This window comes from Papio anubis, chromosome 5 (genome assembly GCF_008728515.1).
Source record: "Papio anubis isolate 15944 chromosome 5, Panubis1.0, whole genome shotgun sequence".
NCBI classification, from domain to species: domain Eukaryota; kingdom Metazoa; phylum Chordata; class Mammalia; order Primates; family Cercopithecidae; genus Papio; species Papio anubis.
In genome coordinates this window covers 125040743-125057075 of record NC_044980.1, presented here as the reverse complement: position 1 = coordinate 125057075, position 16333 = coordinate 125040743, and the positions used below count along the sequence as shown (strand labels likewise).

Sequence of the window (16333 nt, the reverse complement as noted above, 5' to 3'; positions counted from 1 at the left end):
CCCATTCTGTGTTCCAGGGTTCCATATGTTTCCTATGAGGGCCATGACTCCGTTGTAGAAAGTAGAGCCATCACAGCTGTGAATCCCTTCCTTGCAGGTCTGCCTTCTAGGACCACTTTTATGTCGACTGTCTTAGCCCAGGTTTCCTCCTGAAAGCAAAGCCTGAGTCAAGAGTTTTTGTGTATGTGATTTATTTGGGAATGGATCCAAAGGAACAGGAATAAGTGACTGGGGAGAGTAAAACAGGAAAGAAGGGAAGCCAATGTAAGAGTGCAGGGGCTGGGTGCGGTGGCTCACGCCTGTAATCCTAGCACTTTGGGAGGCCGAGGTGGGTGGATCATGAAGTGAGGAGTTCAAGACCAGCCTGGCCAAGATGGTGAAACCCCGTCTCTACTAAAAATACAAAAATTATCCAGGCATGGTGGCGTGCACCTGTAATCCTAGCTACTCGGGAGGCTGAGGCAGAGAATTGCTTAAACCTGGGAGGCGGAGGTTGCAATGAGCCAAGATCGCGCCACTGCGCTCCAGCCTGGGCAACAAAGTAAGACTCTGTCTCAAAAAAAAAAAAAAAAGTGCAGAATCTCAGACCAGCCCGAAGAGCTGCAGCTGCCTTTTGCGCCCTCCCTGCCTTCCTCATCCTCCCTGCTGACATCACGCTCCAGTTCCTGCTTGAATTTACTTTGGCAATGTGATTGGAATGTATCCGGCTCAGAACTATGCCACGCCAAACCTGGGTAAAACACTTGACGAAATGAAAAGGGGAATGCCAAGAAGAAACCCCCTAGTTCATGAGGCTGACTCCAGCACTGCCTTCTGGTTACACTGATTCCACCACTCTTAAGGGCCTCCTTTACCATCTCAACCAAAGCCTTTTGTTTTCATCTCCAACCTCAGCGATTTTCATCTTGGCTAGACTCTGTGCTGCCTTAGGGCAGAAATGGGGCCACAAGTTGAGAACTACCTATGCAGTGTGACAGGTCCCCTGCCAGGTTATTTAAGGGTACATGTCCACTGCCTGAACCCTGAAGGCCAGTTCCACTTCCTTCCCTGAAGGAAGGCCAAGGCCATGGTGTCTAGCTGAGGAATAGGTGTCCCTGAGAACCCAAACATCCTGGAGAATAGCTGAGAACCTACCAAGGGAAACAGTCCCATCACACACACATCGTAGGTAAAGAGACAGAAAATTAGCTTAGAGATGGGAGGTGGCACAGATCTCTAAAGCTGTCCCGCTGCCATTCAGGAGTGCCTCATGCATAAATCCCAATAAACTCATCTACTAGCCAAGCTGAACTTGTCCCAGACATGCTTGGTCTCTTTGCTCCCTCCCAGTTTGGGGGAAGGTTTTTAAAAATACAATTCCAGGTTTTTCTCATTACAATTGGCGTCATGAGCAGGATCTGAGAAACCAACGGATGAATTAGGAAGGCGCATCTGCGGGGAGAATCCTAGGGCGGTTGGCAATATGCATGTGGGGTGGAGTTGCCTGACTGCTCAACCTTCATGGGCCATTGTGGACTCTGGGAAAACACTGGCAGAAACTGAATCACCTATTGTAAGAAGCTAAGATATTAAAATATGATAAAGATAATAAATGTGCTGTTGTTGCAATAAGGGTAGCTACTGAGAAATGAGAGCAGGAAATGGAGAAAGGGTAAAAACTCCTGCAGAGGGGCAAAGGCATGCCAGGTTTTCTAGGACACCAGCAGGTTACATATTATGGCCTATTCTTGTGCATGTTCTAAAACTGATGGGCAAATAACAAAAACAAAAAATTCAGAGCTCAAATGGTTAACCTGCAACTATATATAGAGTTAAGCAGTATCTTCGGATGCTCTCTGTTTCTCTTTCCTTTTCCACATGCTTTGAATCTGCTGTTATTAAGCCACCAGTGTTGAGATAAAACTTACTGTTTATGGTAACACTAATTCAAGGTTATTTGGAGATTTTGTTTTTCTTATACAATTAAGCCAGTTCTAGTTAAAATATAAACAATAAAACTCATTCGAAACCGGAAAAAAAAAAGGAAAAAACAGGTTTTTAAAAGTCAAGCTGCTATGGAAACTGCTTTACTCCAAATTTTGATCCACAGCTTTCCTTGGATTACCTATTGGGAAAAATAGAGTTTAGTCATAACAGGTCCCAATTTTGTCAAAAGGTTTGGGTCCAACAGTCTTTTGTAAAAATAACAAATTTATTATACAGTCTCATGGCTAGAGTTCTGAAGTAAAAGTATCAGATCTTTGTGTATGTATGTATACACATGTTTAAATACATTATATATGTGCATGTATTATATGTCCTAACATGCTACCAAATAAAATTATAAATAAATGGGTATAAAGTCCAAATGCTTTTCAAGTTCACATGAATTCAACAATCTGTGGTAAATAAGTTGGCTTTTAAATTATTGGTAAATAAAAATGAAGATATCTTCAAAAGTGTCAGCATACATTTTTGTCTGAGTCTACTGATAAAAAACATTTTATATTTGCCTCTGCTAGATACTTTAAGATGTCAGGGTTTTACATGAAAGTTAGAAGATTGTAAACCCAGCCAAAAATAAAATGATCTTTGTGTGACTTTTTTGATAAGCAAGACTAATTTGATATTGTTGGTTTAATGAAAACAACTTAATTTTCTGAGTTATCAGCAAGAATCCCCATGTGTTTGACTTTAAGGCTCTTGTTTAGATGAACACCTGATATTCACAAGCTATGAAAATGGTTAACAGGGAAATAACTTGCAATGATGATTAGCTTTGTTGACTCTCTTGGTTCTCACAAGTAATGTAGATAAACTACTAAAAATGAATAAACTGAGTAAATGAGATATATGTGTGTAGGTTAAACTTCTGTATAGTTTAAAATCTTAAAATTATTTTAGGTCCTCAGTGAATGTCTAAGGCATTTCCAATTTGAAAAGGGTTATGATATGGGGGAGGTATTTGTGGACCTTAACGAGCTAGATAAAAACAAGGACCGGCCGGGTGCGGTGGCTCACGCCTGTAATCCCAGCTTTTTGGGAGTCTGAGGCGGGCGAATCACGAGGTCAAGAGATCAAGACCATCCTGGCCAACATGGTGAACCCCCATCTCTACTAAAAATACAAAAATTAGCTGGGCGTGGTGGTGCGTGCCTATAGTCCCAGCTGCTCGGAAGGCTGAGGCAAGAGAACCTCTTGAACCTGGGAGCCAGAGGTTGCAGTGAGCCGAGATCATGCCACTGCACTCCAGGCTGGTGACAGAGTGAGACTCTTTCAAAAAAACAAAACAAAACAAAACAAAACAAGGACCAAGTCCAGAAAATATCAAAGAACAAAAAGGGGATGGGCCAACGGAATGCCTGTACACTTGCCCTGGTATAGGCAGGCAATTAACATGAAACAATACCACCTGCCAGGGATGCTTTGAAATCACCTGAACAATCCAGGAATTACATAAGGCACAAATAGTTCAGAGCACCTACAACAGCCCTATGTGGCCTGCGAAGAAGAAAATGACAGTAAACTACCATGAGCTAAACAGCTAAACAGAGAGATGCCACCTGTATCACAAACAGAGTGATGTACCCAGTATTGCTCAACTGCTAGAGCAAATGGTCCTTAAGCTGGGAAATGTCCATGCTGTGATTAATTTGGCTAATGCCTTTTAAAGTATTTCTTTAGCAGAAGATTCACAGGAGCAGTTTGCCTTCATTTGGGAGGGTGAACAATGGACTTTCCAGGTGCTACCACAAGAGTATCTGTGCAGCCCCACCATCTTTCATGATATGATTGCACAGGACCCGTCTAGACTTTTTTGCCTACCTCAGTCTTCCTGTTTTACCATACCGATAATATAATGTTAACCCCAGAATCTCTTACAAATCTGGAGACTGCCCTGCCTACCATCTTAGACAGCCTAAAGGACAGGGAATGGGACGTCAACCCCCCCAAAGATACAAGGGCCCAGTGTAGCCATCAAATTCCTAGGAATTACCTGGCTGGGTAAGACACGAAACATACCCAGAGCTGTTACTGATAAGATAGCACAGCAGCCTATTCCTCAGACAATAATTTTCCTCAGTTTATTAGGCTACTGGAAAATATTCATCCCTTATTTAACACAAACCCTCCGGCCTTTACACACCCTAGTAAAAACGGATGCAAAGTGGGACTGGACACATATAGAGCAAGAGGTATTTGACAAAGCGAAAATGTTGGTAAAAGAAGCCCAAGCATTAGGTGCCCCACAGCCACAGCACCCTTTTGTATTAGAAGTCACTAGAGATACCACAGGGATGAAATGGTGTTTGTGGCAAAAGCAACCAACAGTAATGGTACTTGTAAGGTTTGGTCTCAATTATGGAAGGGGGCAGAATCCCACTCTATAGTCCCGGAGCAACAACTCTGGCTGTATATAGGGCATTGCAACAAATGGAGGCCATCACCAGAAAGCAAACCATCACAATAAAAAGTGCCACTCCTATAAAAGGGGAGATGGAGGGCCTTCTAGCCAAGCCCGCCCCTGGGATAATACAATCACACACTCTGCTGAAGTGGCATGCCTATCTACAACAGGGGGTGTCTTGTCCATGAGTCCTAGTCTAAGTCAGGCACCACAGAAAATGCTCAGACCCATCCACTTTGAGCAAGTGGAAGGGGCCAACATGGCAATGAATCTACCTACTAGGCCAACCACCATATATGAAGGGATCCCATTGATAACTACTAGGGTCTAATACACTGATGGGTCTAGCAAAGGCACCCAACACCAATGGTTGGCAATCATGGTGAAAATGGACACTGACAACGTATGGTTAGAATGGGAATTAGGAAAAAGCAGTCAATGGGCCATGCTATAGGGAGTTTGGATACTCATCACCCACGAGCCCTGGCCATCCATCATTTGCACAGATAATTGGATTACATACAGAGGCCTTACCATGTGGATCAATCAGTGTGCCACAGACAACTGGCAAGTTTGGGGCAGGCTCCTCTGGGGAATGTCCATGTGGCAAGACATCCACATCAGGTTACAGGAAAGGGATATCCATCTTGTGATGTACCATATGGATGCACATAACCCCAAACCACCTCCCGGAAATCAAAAGGTGAATGCCCTTACTCACTCACATGCAGGCAATTTGCCCAAGCTCATCCGAGGAAACTCCCGTATGTGTACATCATAAAAACGACCACCAGGGCAATCACAGAGTGGCCCATAGCAAAGGCAGCAGACATCCCTATCCAATATGCAAATGTTCTGGCAGCTGTTCAGACCATGAGATCTGCTCACAACTGCGACCTAGAAAGATTCCCTCCACACCAGGTCACATACATCAAGCCATACAAACTATGTAAGCCTGACAAGTCAATTATATTGGTCCCCTGCCCCAGAATAGAAAGAAAAGATATGCCTTAACTTGTACGAACACAACGGGGCTGCTACAGGCCTTCCCAATAAAACGTACCACTCAACTGGAGATCATCAAATGTCTCACTGCTCTTTTTTTTTTTTTTTTTTTTTTGAGACAGAGTCTTGCTCTGTCCCCCAGGCTGGGGTGCAGTGGCACAATCTTGGCTCACTGCAACCTCCGCCTCTCAAGTAGCTGGGATTACAGGTACCCACCACCATGCCTGGCTAATTTTTGTACTCTTAGTAGAGATAGGTTTTCACCATGTTGGCCAGGTTGGTCTCGAACTCCTGACCTCAAGTTATCCACCCACCTCGGCCTCCCAAAATGCTGGGATTATAAGCATGAGCTACCATGCCCAGCCCTCACTGCTCTTAACGTCATGTGTGGCATACCAAAAAGGATAGATAATGATCGAGGCCCCAATTCACAGGTCATAATATCAAGCACTGGGCATCAGAACAAAATATAGACTGAAAGTTCCACTTACCATATAACCCAACAGGGGCAGGCCTTACATGCATTGTCTTAGGACTGGACTAAGAATCTCCCTGAAGCTATACAAATTTTAAATGTCACCCACTACCATGCATGGCATCACTTCCTGTGAATGGTTGGCAAGGTCTGTAAAACAGGCCTCACAAACTCTTGGGGTTACCTATGAGACTCAGAGCCATAATCCTGAAACAAATGGCCAGACTTTGCCCCTGAGCACATCAGTGGATCTACCAAGTGGTGATGGCTACATGGACCCAAAGTCGAGCTGGAAAATGCCCCCATACTGGATTGATTTTATAGCACTGGAGGATACCATAAAGACTGACAGAGGGGAAATGATCCCAGCTGTGCTCCTTGATGGAGATCCGAGAGACTGACGTTATCAACATGCAGCAACACCAACACCTGCTAGATGCGTTATAATGTGGATAGCACAGGCAAGGTAGAAACTTGCCACTGGACTTTATACCCATCCCTGTGGAGGGAAATCCTATATAGTACTGTAAGCCAGGCTCGAGGCCCAGGGCAGTTGCCCCAATAGGGCCAATGGGAAAAATCATTATGTTAGCAAGAATTATGTTACAAGGAATAGATACACCTATGAGGGTTTCTACTAAACGTCGGTGTTTATGCCCAAACGCTACGGCTTCTTCTACCCATGGTAGCTAATGATGCCTTCCTGGACTGGGCTGCAGCTACAGCAACAGTCAACAACCAGCCCAGTTACTGGTTATAGGGATACCTCCCCCTGTCAAATGATAACGGTATGCCTTGGAATAGTCTGCCTTTCTCCCAAGAGAACTGGAATGATTTGTTCAACAGCATCAATAAGGCAATCGGGCTCATTGGGGATTGCCTCCACCTGGAGGCCAAATTGCCAACATGACAGAAATCCAACATCATACGTCCTTATAGGCACTACCTGTTATTTCTCCGATAAAGAGAATCATGTCACAGATGCTTTAAATCATTTGTCAACTCAGATCCATGATATAGCTCAATCACGTTACTTTGACTCATTCTTAAATTAGGTACATACCTTACCTACTTGCTGGAATTATGTTTTGCTAATAGGCATCATAATTATAGTTAGCTTCTGCTTTTTATGCTGTTATGTATACCATGGAAGTGGCCTGTATCCACAAACTGTGGCTATACATTATAGACCCCTATAGCTCTTCCCCTCGTTTCCTGCTCAGGGATTCTCGAGCAAGACTCGTGGAAAGAATATAAGAGCTGGGGAATGGGATAAATTGAAGTATGACAGTTTCCCCAACCAGGTTACTTAAGGGTGATGTCTGCTGCCTGACTCTGAAGACCAGATGATGACCCAGGGCCATGGTACCCAGCCAAGGAACAAATGACCCCGAGGACCCAAACATCCCAGAGAATAGCTGAGAACCTACTGAGGGAAACAGTCCCATCACACACACAGAGGACGCAAAGAACCAGAAAATTAGCTTAACAGCAGCTTAGGGATGGGAGGCGGCACAGATCTCTAAAGCTGTCCCGCTGCCATCCAGGAATGCCTCATGTGTAAGTCCTCATAAACTCATTTGCTTACCAAGCTGGACTTGTCTGAGGCACTCTGGTCTCTTGGCTCCCTCTCAGTTTGGGGGAAGGTTTTTTTTTTTTTTTTTTTTTTAAATACAATTCTGGGTTTTTCTTGTTACATTACCCTTATATTTCCGACATCCTTATCTCTTTCCACATCTTCCTTTCAGCAGCTTGGGAGGTTCTAAGACTGGAATTACGGTGCTAGATTAATGAACGTGACCTTTAATGAGTAGTTTTTCCTTTATTCTTTGGGATTTTGACTACCTTTTGTCAGATGAAAAATTGGTGAGTTTTGTGTAGCTGACTGGATACAAATAATGCTGATTTCACATTTTAGCAAAGATGCTTATTAAACAGTTGGTACTAAATTGTGTTGTTTCTAGGTAATTAAAATTAATATTCAGAAGCCGAAGAAGAAGAGGAGGAGGAAGAAGAAGAAGAAGAAGGAGAAGGAGAAGGAAGAAGGAAAAAGGAAGAAGGGAGAAGGAAGAAGATGTGAAGGAAGAAGGGAGAAGGAAGAAAGAAGGAAGGAAGACGGAAGACAGAAGAAGGAAGAAGAAAGGAAGAAGAAAGAAGGAAGAAGAAGGAAAAGAAGAATAAGAATGCAGCAGGAGGTTGTTTACAGATGTAAGACATTGGGGGATGGGTCTCAGAAATGTCTGTCTTTAAGGTTTGGAAGTAGGGAATATTTAGATCTGGGCGGGAGTTACCTATTTGGGAGTGGTCATAACTGCAGAGTTCCTGAGGCCCTTGCTGTGACAGCAGAGCCAGCCAGGGTTCCTGGTTGCAGGCATGCTCACAGAATTGGTGGGAAAGCTGACGTCCTGCTGAGATAAGCAGAAATCAGCTGTTGGAGATGGCACCCGCCTGGGAATTAGACAGACCAGAGTGGAGAGCTGACAGGGCAGCCTGCTTCAGACTGAGCCTGTAGGGGAGGAGTGGCTCCTTGACTGGGCCAGGTGGCCTCTGATCACTGTCCTCCCAAAATAAGTCCAGTGGGGCTGGGGTGAGACCACAAAAGGAGGGTAGGGGACAGTTTAGAAGGGATGTGGTTATTAGCGCACACAGCACCAACCACCCTAGACAATGAGCATCTGGGGAGGAATGGAGGAGCTAGGACAGAGCCGTTAGGGGTGGTGCCTCAGGGGCAGGCAAGCGAGTGGACAGGAACACTGGCTGGGAAGGCACAGGGTGACAGGACTGAGGAGTAAGAGACTGCTTCTACCCAGAAATCTCTTTCTGGGTGATGAGACAGTCTCCAGCAATTGGAGAAAGAGCCCTGGGAGTTGGGAAGGGGCCAGTCCAGGCTGTCCCTCAGCAAGCTCCTGGAACTATGGAGGTTCGGTGAATAGTGGGGATGACCCATTTAGCCGGGATCATGACCAGAGGAGTGAGTCGAGCAGGTGTGGTGGTGGGTTCATGCATATCAGAGTTGGTGATCAGGTGCTGTGGCACCAGCCTTGTCCACACTCAGACCCAAAGCTTCAGGGGTCACCTTTACTCTGCCCAGCTTCCACCATTCCATGCCCCATGCAAAAAGTTGGTAAGTATGAGCCTGCACTCTGGGCTGTTCTGGGGACCCTGCCAAGTGGAAACAGATCAGCACCCTTCAGAAATGGCTTGGTCAGAGTCACTAAACCACTGGTAGGCAGGCAACACTCTCCAGGGAAGACTGGTATGTGCCACTGCTTTGGTTGCCCTTGCCATGGAGATTTGCTAGGGCGCGTGTGACCTTGGCAAGTTTCTTAACCTTTCTGAGCTCATCCATAAAATGGGGATAATAACCATACTTCCTTTCTGGTTGGTATGAGGATTAAAAACAATCATATCATTCACTAAGGGCTTGGAGACGAAGGCCTGGGACACATTCACTCCCAAAATAGTTATTATCCAACTCCCTTCCCTTCTTCTGAGACTGTGGGTGTGCTCCAGCTTCCCATGAAAATGCAACTACAGACCAAGAACACCCTGGATGGCAGCGCAGGTTTCTTGCACTGCAGTCATTGTCAGTGAAGAAGCTGGTGTGTGTGTGTGTGTGTGTGTGTGTGTGTGTGTGTGTGTGTTGGGTGTTAGGGGCAGTGCATCAGCCTCTGAGCTTGGCTCACCAGGTCTGACAGACACACTTAAGGGCTGGTTAATGGGGTTTCTGAGCCCACATGACTGAGACTGACCCCAGACGCTGCAGGACCCAGTGAGGTCTCTAGCAACCTCTCCTGGGATTTCTAGTCTCTGCATTCCAGCCACAAATGGATCTATGTCAGACACTAGCAAAGTTGAGGTTTGGTTTCTGTGGGGACCCAAATAGTTTCCCACTTGTGGTAGAGGGGACGCAGGAGGACAGTGCTGCTTACTAGAGTGGCCTCTTCACTACCGTTAAACCTTTTGAGAGGTTCCACCTCCATTCAGAGGTGCTGAGGGAATGTTGTCAGAAAGATAGATTGTTCTGTGAGAAAATGATAAACCAGAAAGTTACGTGAAAAGCAAGTCAGGGGTCGGCCTGGGGTGCAAGACAAGAAGTTGGGTAAGAATGAGTGTCCAGGATAGCACTGGAGTGCACATAGATGGGCGGGGGCACCTGGAGGTGGAGGGGAGGTGGGGCACTCCCCAGGTGGGGCAGAGGGACTCAGAGCCCACAGCCCAGGCTTCTAGGCATCATGGTGTGGTGCAAGTCACAACACTGCCCCCACCCATCCAACTCAGCAGTTCAAGGGCTGTGAGCCCAGGGCCAAGCTAGCGCACCCCCTAGAGGGGCTGAGTCCTTGGCCATGAAGGGAGGGCTGGCTTGCAGCTGCATCTGGGCTCCGCCTACCTTCACCCCTTTCTTTGGTTCTCTAGGAGGAAGGTAGCAAATAACAAAGCTTGTCATTCAGAGAACCAGAAAGGACTCCATTTGTGTTTCAACCTCCTTGGAGGGTCAAGGAAGCCCGCAAGAGTCTTGAGGAGAGTTTGATGGGGCTGAACTTACAGCTCAGCACCATGAGAGCTACAGAGGCACGAGTTGTCCACAGAGGCCAGCAGTGGCTGTGTACTTCATGCAGCCTTGTGAGCTGCGATTTGGAATTTAGACTGTGTCCTAAGAGCAGTGAGGAGCCATGGAAACTATAACAGACAAGATTGACAGGGAATTGCACTTGAAAAACCTCCTTTAGCTGTTATGTAGAGAAAGGATTAAGGGAGGGGCCAAGCAGGAGACAGGGAGGCAAAGCAGAGGCTGTTGCACTGTTCAGCATGAGACGGTGGCACCTGGACTGGGGAGAGTGGGCTGGTTTGGAATTGATTAGGGATGAACGCAGTCATGCTTGCTAACTAGTTTCACTGCATTTACCTTTGCCCCTTAGGGCCTATTCTCCATACAGCAGACAATGTGATCCTAGTTAAAACATAATTCCAGGTCATGCTGCTTCTCTGGCTTCCCATCGCAGAGTAAAAGTCAAAGTCCTTACCATGACTGTAGGAGAACAGCCTGTTGTGTGGCAAGAATGGTGCTTTTTTTTTTTTCCTTAAAAAAAAAAAAAAAAACAGGGTCTCATTCTGTTGCCTAGGCTCAAGTGCAGTGGCAAGATCATAGCTCACTACAGCCTCGAACTCCTGGGCTCAAGGGGTCCTCCCACCTCAGTCTTCTGAGTAGTTTGGACTATAGGTGCATGCCACCACATCTGGCTATTTTTACTATTACTCTTATTATTATTATTGTTGTTATTATTATTATTATTATTATTCTGTAGAGAGGGGGGTCTCTCTATGTTGCCCAGGATAGTCTCGAACTCCTGGCCTCAAAAGATTCTCCTGCCTTGGCCTCCCAAAGTGCTGGGATTACAGGTGTGGGCCACTGTTCCAGGCCATGACACCATCTTGATCCAAAGCCACCAAAATGACGAATGTTTGACCCCTAGATACCAAGATATTCATCAGCAAGCTCTTTAAACAATGCCTGTAGAATAGAAAACTCTTCATAAAGATGCTTATCTAACCTTCCCAGTGGTCACAAGTCTTGGCAAGAAAGTCTGAAGACGGGACCAGCTGCACACGTTTTACCCTAAGAGTTTGCTATATAAAGGATACTTTCTGGATGGCTGGTGTCAGGATTCAGTCTTGCAGCCACCTGAGACATCACTTCTGTTCATAAGTCCCTCTTATATATTTCTCTCTGAGAAACTGGATTTGTTAACCTCTTTCTTTGGCTTCTCAGCTCCCTCGGTCTTTGGGTTTGCATAGTCCTGCTATCCATGGAACAGTGGCTCACAAGGGCCAACACAGCCTTCTCTCTCTCACATCTCTCTGATGACCTCATCTACTACTTCCAGCTACCTCACTTACACCACTTCAGTCACTGCTTGCCCAGGGCCTTAGGGTTTCCTGTGCCCTCTGCCTGGAATGTAATCCCCCCGGATATACCTGCACAGATGCTACCTTACCACCTCAGTCCTCTGCCCAAATGTTACCTTATCTGTGAGGCCTTTCCAGATTCCATATATGAAGAGAATCCCTTATGCTCTACTGTAATGCCTTTTTTATTTCCTTGATAGTACTGCTTATAGCCTGTAGTTATTTTACATGTTCGTTCAAAATGCGTTCCTAGTGTACAACACAATGCCGGGCATATAGAAGGTTCTTAATAGGTATTTTTGTTTTTTGAGACAGAGTCTTGCTCTGTCACCCAGGGTGGAGTGCAGTGGCATGATCTTGGCTCACTGCAACCTCCACCTCCTGGGTTCAAGCAACTCTCCTGCCTCAGCCTCCTGAGCAGCTGGGACTACAGGTGAATGCCACCACACTGGGATAATTTTTGTATTTTTAATAGAGATGGGGTTTTGCCATGTTGGCCAGGCTGGTCTTGAACTCCTGGCCTCAAGTGATCCCCCCACCTTGGCCTCCCAAAGTGCTGGGATTACAGGCCTGAGCCACTGTGCATGACCTTTTATAAATATTTAGTTGACTGAGTGAGTTGAGGTTGAGGATGCAGGAGGGAGCAGGTGCCCTCCAGGACAGCAGTCCCCAACCTTTTTGGCACCAGGGACTGGTTTTGTGGAAGACAATTTTTCCATGTATGGAGGGCAGGGATGGTTTCAGGATGATTCAAGCACATTACACTTATTGTGCACTTTATTCCTATTATTATTACATTGTAATATATAATAAAATAATTATACGACTCACCATAATGTATGGTGAAGGAAGCCCTGAGCTTGTTTTCCTGCAACTAGATGGTCCCATCTGGGGGTGATGGGAGACAGTGACAGATCATCAGACAGATTCTCATAAGGAATGTACAGCCTAGATCTCTTGCTTGTACAGCTCACAATAGGGTTCATACTCCTGGAGTCCTAGAATCCTAGAATTCCTACTCCTAGAATCCTAGAATTAGAGAATCTAATGCCACTGCTGATCTGACAGGAGGTGGAGCTCAGGCAGTAATGCAAGCAATGGTGAGCGGCTATAAATACAGATGAAGCGTCACTCACTTGTAAGCCACTCACCTGCTGTGCAACCCAATTTCTAGCAGGCCATGGGCTGGGGCCTGGGGACTGAAGACCCCTGCTCCAAGACTTACCTCCCACTGAGAACTTAGGCAGGATGCTTGCAGAAACCTGATGTGGGAGGTGAGGTGAAAGGTAGTGGGAGGAAGGGAAGCCCAGTGTATGTGTGAGTGGATGTGTGTGCTTGTGTGCCTGAGTGAGGGTGGGTGCTTCTCCAGGACCCCTTTACCTCCAAGTTCCTGGCCTGGGTGGAGTCTGGGCAGGACAGAGGTAACTCTGAGTCAGGGTCTGACCAAGGAGATAACAGGTTGTGCCAGAGGCACCAGGCAAAACTGGAAGGGATGGGATGGAGGGCATGTGGATGGGAACTATTAACTCTCCCTAGGGATGGGAGGGCCAAGGCTTTCCTCTAGGGGAGGGGGCAGTAGAGTTGGGCCTTGAAGAGTGAGTGCGAGTTTGCTGAGCCATGACAAAACAAGAAAGGCATTTTGAGCTTGAGAGGTCTGAGGGCTATGAAAAGGTGGACTAGCTCAGAAGATGCTGGACTGGACTGTCTGCTGTAGCAGAGGAGGTGAGACAAAGCAGTCAGCAGCCTGAGGTCAGAGAGGCTTTAAATGCTAGGCGCAGGACCACGAACTCCATCCTGAGGGCCCCGAGGCCAGAGAGGCTTCAAAATGCTAGACAGAGGACCAGGAACTCCATCCTGAGGGCCCCTGAGGTCAGGGAGGTTTTAAATTTTAGGAGGACCACCAGGAACTCCATCCTGAGGGCCCTGAGGTCAGGGAGGTTTTAAATTTTAGGAGGAGGACCAGGGACTCCATCCTGAGGGCCCTGAGGTCAGGGAGGTTTTAAATTTTAGGAGGAGGACCAGGGACTCCATCCTGAGGGCCCTGGAAGAGTTGAAGCAAGGGAGTGAGAGATTCCTTCAGCTGCCCTGAAATGGGTCTAAAAATGCTTGGGAGGCAAAATCCTAGACACAGTGCTGGGTAGGATGTGATGGCTGGTGTGAGGGTGTAGAGGATGATATCCGTGTCTCTGGTTTGAAAGCCCCTGAGGTAAAGAACTGGGCCCTGGGGTTGGAGGGATGTAGCAGGTTTGGGGACAGCAATGAAAGTTGGTTCTAGCCAGGTAGGCTGGAGCCTGGAGCACTCTGAATTGGGATCCTGGATCTGGTTCCCCCTCTTGGAGAGAGGCTCTGATGTCCCGTGTCTCAGTACTGGGACCCTGGGGATACATACCTTGTCCCATGAGGACCCTGTCCCAAACTTTCCACGGTCTACTACACTCAGGGGCCCTGGGCAGAGGAGGTGGGCTGGGGGACTGGGTAGAGGCTGGGCCTTGAAGCTGGGGAAAGGACAAATGAGGCTGTCAGCTTTGAATGTCACTCCCCTTAGCTGCCCTCCAAGCCACCCCCAACCAGGATGCCCAGGCAGGGGCTGCTGTAGTTGCTGCAACCCTTCAGGGGTGGAGCTGTTGATCTTGGGGTAGCCTACGGTGGCAGGGAGCCTCTGAGTGGGTAGTCCCTGCAGGGGGAAGGGGTTATTGCGTGTCCTGGGATTAAGGTGAGTACCAGCGGCTAGTGGATCTGTGGTAGCCAGTGGGAGAGTCGAGTTTCTGCGGGTGAGTGGGAATGAGAGGTGGGGGCCGGGGCCCATGGCTCCTGGTATTTTTCCACCCTCTCCTGTGCCTAATAGTGCTTCCCTACTTTCCAGGGTGCCAGTCATCCTCTCCTCTCCCACTTATGACCGGGTGGGGCTGGGATCAAGTCTGCCGAGGCAGGGTGGGGAGGCAAGGGCAGACTCCTCCACTGCCCCACCCTATTTGGGTATGGCTGCGGGGAGCATGTGTGTACTGTGTGTGTGCGCACGCCTATGCAGCGCCACGGTGGGGCGCCCTCAGGGCCTCGCCGCACACATTCTGACCCCTTTGGAAGCAAAAAGAGACAAGGACCGGACATGGTCTGGGGTCACCTGCAGGACCAGGACCCCACCTTGCCTCACTGCTCTATCAGCACCTGCCCATTGCCCTGAACTGTGCTCCTTCAGTGAACGGAGGAGGCAAAAGGAGCCTTTAGAAGGGATCTCTAGCACAAATTTAACCATTAACAGAAGATCTATGAGAAGAAAGAAAAATAAAAACTTAAGCGAACACAGACACGATATCTGAATAAATGCACAGTAAGTGCAGATCACAGTCCTCTCTGGAGGAAAAGACTAATGCCAGTTCTTCCCAAGTGAGTCTCTAGATTCAGGGCAACCTGGTCACAGTTCAAAGAGGTTTGCTTTTCCAGAACCTGAAGCATGCAGTCTCAAATTCTGGCAACTGGAAATGTACAAGTATAGCTTTGACATGTTTGTAAATGACCAACAAGGAGGACAAATTGGCTATTAAACTCCAACACAGTAGTAATTACACAGGAACAGGGAATTAGATGACCAGAATCCAGTAACAAAGATTCGTACAAAATTAGGAAAAGTTCCTACCAATCATTAAGAAGAAGTTAAATAAGCCTCGGAAAAAAATTGTGAAGGGTTTGGGGTAACTTACACAAGAACTGCTCTTTTGAGAGTGAGGACCATTCTGTTCCCTTAGTGCTAGGCACCCAGCAAACACACCATAAATGCTCAAAGACTGAATGCTCATCACTGGTAATCAGAGAAATGCAAATTAAAACAACCGCATATGATATTTTACTTAACAGACTGACAAAAATGAAAAAAGAAACGTAATATCCTGAGTTGGCAGGAGCACAAGGAAACGTCTCCTGCTGATGATGAATGTGAATTGGTAAGTTTTTTTGTGGTTTGCAATAGCACAAAATTGAAAACAGCACAAATGTACGTTACTCTGGGCTCGCTAAACAGGCACTAAATAAAACGAGTCAGTTTCTCTTCCCGAGCAAGTAAACTAGAGGGTAGATCCACGCGACCGGGAGTCTAGGACTCATCCTCGGGAGTGAACAAGCCACAATTCACAGACGATGTGTGCAGCCGGGACATGAAAGGCCCAAGGCAAACCCACCACGCGGTAAACGCCAGGACTCCGAGAAGGGGTGGAAGCCGGGACTCCAAGGAGGGGTGGAATTGACTTAGAGACAGGAGTGAGCCTCTTGGAGGGCAAAGCTGCCCCGGGCAAGTATTCTTTTCTTTCTAAACCTTCCTTCTGGTCTCCGTCTGGAAATTTAAGCGCGCCCCCTGGTGGGAGAGAGAGGAAGGGGAAGAAAAGGGGGTCTCCGGGTAGAATAAAGTGCTCCTGGGTGAAAGAAACCTGGAAGAGAGAATGCCAGGAAGTGCAGACCGCCCGCGGCGGCCCAGGTGATCTCCACGCTCAATCACGCTCTCCAGGGGAGCGATCGCTCCAGAGGCTGCCAGCACCCCCACCCCCACCCCGCTAGTGTCGATGATGGCC

General features: G+C 47.2%; 1 pseudogene; it reads left to right on the top strand.

The window, feature by feature from the left end:
• The first annotated feature begins 554 nt into the window (after nucleotides 1-554).
• Nucleotides 555-3067, top strand: LOC103885413 (annotated as a pseudogene).
• The last annotated feature ends 13266 nt before the right edge of the window (nucleotides 3068-16333 follow it).